This window comes from Squalius cephalus (genome assembly GCF_949319135.1).
Source record: "Squalius cephalus genome assembly, chromosome: 22".
In the NCBI taxonomy this organism is placed as follows: Eukaryota; Metazoa; Chordata; class Actinopteri; order Cypriniformes; family Leuciscidae; genus Squalius; species Squalius cephalus.
Window position 1 is genome coordinate 14146136 of NC_137143.1, and position 5221 is coordinate 14151356.

Consider the following 5221-nt stretch of genomic DNA (forward strand, 5'->3'; position numbering starts at 1 on the left):
AAGGCTAAAGCCGATCGCCACCGGTCTAAGCCTCCCGTATACGTCGTTGGTCAAAAAGTGTGGCTTTCTACTAAGAACATTCCTCTCCGCTCCGTCTCTAATAAGCTAGCTCCCAAATTTATTGGCCCATTCACTGTCACTAAAATTATTAGCCCGGTGGCAGTCCGCCTCAAACTCCCTCCAGTGTACAGGAGGATTCATTCCGTCTTCCATGTTTCCAAAATCAAGCCCGTGTTTCGTTCTCAGTTTAATCCGCCCGTCCCGGTTCCCCCCCCGCCGCGTCTCGTAGAAGGGGAACCTACGTATTCGGTTAATCGCATTCTGGACTCAAGGCGGAGGGGACGCGGATTCCAGTACTTGGTGGACTGGGAGGGTTACGGTCCGGAGGAGAGGAGTTGGGTTCCTGCCAGAGACATCCTGGATCACTCTCTTATCGATGATTACAATCGACAGGTAAGGGAGTCTGGGGACGCCAGGAGGCGTTCCTAGGAGAGGGGGTACTGTCACGGTTCATGAATTCACTGGTTTCTTCGTGTCTCGTGTATTTGTTGTTTTGTGTGTGTGGGTGTGTGTGAGTGGGCGTGGCTGCTCGTTTAGTTGATCAGCACTCCACCTGATCTCATTCCCCTCATCAGCTACCATTAATCATCTCTGCTATATAAACTCATCGCACTCTCCTTTCCCTGTCAGATCGTTGGTTTTGGTGTCCTCAGTGTTTTGTCGTCGTCAGCTCTTCCAGTTCCTGTTCCAGTTCCTGATCGTGTCCTGTTCGGTGTTTTCGTGGTGTTCGTCGTGTTGGATGTTCACTTCACTGGATTCACCATCACCTGTCTTCACCTCCACGCTGACCATCAAGTCCCTGCGCCACCAGCCCACCCGTGTGTTTTTGCTGTGTCTTCTGACCATCAATAAAAGAGTTTACTTGCATATTGCTTCCGCCCCTGAATTATGACAGTTAATAATACCTAGCACTGCATGAAAAGACTCAAATCCGGCAAAATACGGGCATGGTAAACTCCTGTGTAATTTGATGTTTGCCAGATGTATGTGGGAAAAAGCGGATCAGAGTAACATGGAACAGTATATTTCCAGATAAACCCGGAAACCTCACATATGCGGACATATACAGGAATCCGTGAAATTTCACGGACATATACAGCTGAAACACTGCTGGGTGTGAGAGGACTGACAACTGTTAGGTGTGAAGACCTTTCATATGTTAATGACTGACACAGTGCTGGCTGTTCTCAGAGGGAGGGGTGGCCAGGGAGGACTTCAGGATTGAATTATCTCTGGACTACTAGGTTAGGCTACAGCAAACACGCTTTTTGTACAGAAAAATAAATAAATTCTTAAGGCCCTGAAACACAAAACCGACGTCAAAGAACTAGCAATGACTAAAGCCGACTCTAGGGTTGACTCACGTCGCCTGTGTCAGGGCCTTAAAACCACTGCATGAAAAAAAGTCTCTTAATCAAATATTTTTTATAAAAACAGGACAAAATAAACACCCAGTCTGAACATATACGTTCACAAAAACATCTGAATATTTAATGAAATAAACAAAGGAATTTAATTAGTGCTGGGAAAAAATTAATCGCATCCAAAATAAAAGTTTGTGTTTGCATAATATATGTGTGTGTACTGTGTATAATTATTTTGTATGTATCAATACACACATATGCATGTATTTATTTAAGAAATATTTGCATGTACACTGTAAAAAAAAATCCCGTAAAAAAACGGTAAATCTCTGGCAGCAAAGTTTCCAGACGGGTTCTGTTAAATTACAGCAAATTACCATTTCACAAAATTACAGGCAAAAACTGTAAAAATACAGAATTGACCTTACGGTCAAAATTAATTAAATTACAGTACATTACTGTTAATAATGGCTTATTAAACCGTGGAAAAACAGATAAATTATGTCAAATTACATAAAAAGAACATTTAACTTTAAGGTTAAACTGTAAATTTAGGGTTTTATAAAGTTATTTTATAATAATGCTCTGTCTATCTACAGTAATTATCTTTTAATATATAGTTTTTCTGTGTAAAATAACTATGAAGTTATGTATAAAAATGTAATAAGTCCATAAATTCAAATACAAAGTTTGTATATTTACAGTTTTTATTTTTTTGCAGATCCAGTTTCACAACTTTGACCAATCTCTAATTAAGTACTTAATAATAGCAAATGTACAGTCAATTTCTGTTAAATTAACTAAACGTACAAGTACGGAATACCTGCACATTTACAGTATTACTCATTAAACAAACACTGCACATCCATATACGTGAATGATAGGAAATACAGGCTTAGTATATCATTTAGAACATGTAAAAATATCCACATTAAAAGACTTTATATTTATATTAAGAGAACAATAGAAGCAACAAGTGCAGTGACAAGTCCCAGTTAGTGTAGCACAGTACACAAGTTTATTTATTTATTATTAAAACAAAGATTTAGTATTATTGGGTCAAGTGTTTATGAAAAGATGGATCTTTAGCATTTTCTTGAAAATGTGTTGAGTTGGTCAGGTCATCCCACCAGCAGGGAACAGTCCAGGGAAAGGTCAGTGAAAGTGATTTTGTCTCTTTGGAGTGATGGCACCACAAGGCGCCGTTCACTTGCAGAACACAAGCTTCTGGAGACACATAGATCTGAAGCAGTGAGTTTAGGTCTTGCTGAAGCATCTGGATCAGTTGCAGAGGTTTGACTGATGCTGGAAGAGCCGCCAGGAGAGCATTACAATAGTCCAGTCTGGATAGAACAAGAGCTTAGACAAGGAGTTGTGTGGCTCCGATAGGAAGGGCCGGATCTTTCTGGTGTTGTATAAGGCAAATCAGCAGGATCACACAGCAAGGATGGTTTGGCTGAAACCATAAGCAGTTCTGTCTTGGCAAGGTTGAGTTGAAGGTGAAGGTCATTCATCCAGCAAGAATTTTCCATCAGGTAGGCTGAGATGCTGTAGCAACCGTCAGATCCTCTGGCTGGAATTAAAGGTAGAGATATGTGTCATTAAGTGATAGGAAAAGTCATGTTTCTAAATGACAGAGCCTAGTTACACTACAAAAAAAATAAAAAATAAATAATAATAAATAAATAGATGGGTGGAATCTAACACAATCGTGGTTTTACTGTAGTAAAACCAAACATTGTACAGCTCCAGTGGCCTCACAAGGATCAAATGAATATTCATATGGGAAAATACAGTATAAAACAAATTAAATGTTCTGCCACTTTTAGTGCAATCATATGGAATCAGATGACTCAGCCATAACAATATTTTAAATTACTTCTTCCCATACCTTGTTTGCCATGATCATTCTGCTTTCCACTTGACCTGACATCACAAAAAAAAAAAAAAAAAAAAAATTAACAACTCAGTATTACATTTACACATGTCAGAATATGTTCCACTGGGACAATGCAAAACCTCAACTGACTATGATCTGGAAGCTGAGCAGGAAAGGCTAACAGTGAAGTTTTGAGCTGAGACACCTAACGTTAGGGGTGTAACTGTCTGTTCATCTGGATCAATGCAATTTTCATAACCAATGATCAAAAGTATCCTATGAAAAAGGCTACTATGATGAACCCAGTTCATCCCAAATGTAGATAAGTTCATTTCTTCATCAGAACACAAACATTCTATCAACTTTTATTTTATAAGCCTAATATATGCACATGTATGCATTCTATAGCTAACGTTACGTGTTGGCAAGCAGATGCAGACAGAATATGCAATTTATCATGTTGTGTTGTTCATATTCTAGTCTCATGTGCTTTCCTGTATCAAGTAAGTTACAGTATTTACTGAATTCGTTTTCTTAACAGTCTTGATAGCCACGTCAACCATTACGAAAATTAACTATGGTTTAACCACAAAGAAACAAAAAAACAAACAAACATGGTAGGCCTATTTGTAGTATAACTGTGGTTATTTAAAATAGTAATAAAAATCCGCCAAAAACGTGGTTACTATAATTTTACTATAATTAAAACCAAGGATATTTTTAAGAGAAGAGTTTTCAGCTTCCAGACAGTGTTTCAAAATGTCCCGCCATTTAAGAGTGATTTACTGACAGATACTATCGCGTATTAACGAAGATTTTATATGCAATTAAACGGACTATGATATGTATAACAAGTCTACGAAAGCTCGTTTTAGGTCTTTTGAGGTGTGGGTTCAACAGATGGAAAATGTAAAGACGCATGCTACATTTTTAGTGTTTTGCCCTCCAGCTCTCGCCAGTTAACTGAACATCATTTAAGAATGCTAACGTTAGCTTGAAAACTGTAAACTTAACACAAATGTAATATAAAATATCGTTCACATGTAACTTAGTATAATGAGACTCTTACCTCAGCCGGTGATCGGTTGGCATGATGTCCGCTGTGACGAACAAGGCTCACTGAAAAGGGCGTTTATTTCCGAAGAATCCAAACGGACGGACTAAAAACAGAACTCCTGCTCATGCTCGCCTCTTGACGAATACGATTGCTTTGAACCACTGTTGATCTCACAATCCACTTCACGAGAGTAGACTGAATTCAAATCTCCCGCTTGCCCAAACTCGACTGATCAGCTACAGCTAACGTTAACCGTTGTGGGCGGGAGTAAACAGCGGAAATGAATTTGAACCTGCGTCATCATCGCGCGCGCGCACTCAAACACACACACACACACACACACACACAAACAAACACACAAAGCCCTGAATGTGAAGCAACGGTGATTTGGAAAAATATTCATAAAATATGCATGAAATTATGGGAGAATAAGACAATGAGATAATGATCAAAATGAGTAGGCCTATAAAATAAAATGTGAAATAAAAAATAATTCAGGCCTACTGTAGTCTATGTAGGGTACTGTATGTACAAATCACAGTCTATGGTACAAATACTTTTATTTAACCTTAAAAAAAACTCACTTTAGGCCCCACATGCTTAATAATCTGAAAGGAAAACATATTGAATAGATGCTGATTTCCGCAGTTATACCTTCTTTTCTTTGTTTTCTAATTTCACAGAAAAAATCTGTAAAATATTACTTAATAATTTCTGTAAAATTACACATAACTCTGTAAAAATACAGACAAGTTCCTTTTAAAAAACGTAAAATTGCTGTAAAACCAAAATACAAGCAATTACCTGTAAATTTAACAATGGACCTTTAAATTACAGCAAATGCCTTTTATTTTACAGATA

General features: G+C 38.1%; 1 long non-coding RNA gene across 1 annotated transcript; it reads right to left on the minus strand.

Moving 5' to 3' along the window:
- Window positions 1-2746: 2746 nt before the first annotated feature.
- Window positions 2747-4438, minus strand: LOC307150570. Its single transcript, XR_013819755.1, has 3 exons — window positions 4373-4438; window positions 3316-3350; window positions 2747-2997 (listed from the first exon to the last, which is right to left on the minus strand). It is a non-coding gene; the product is annotated as an uncharacterized lncRNA (long non-coding RNA).
- Between the last annotated feature and the right edge of the window lie 783 nt (window positions 4439-5221).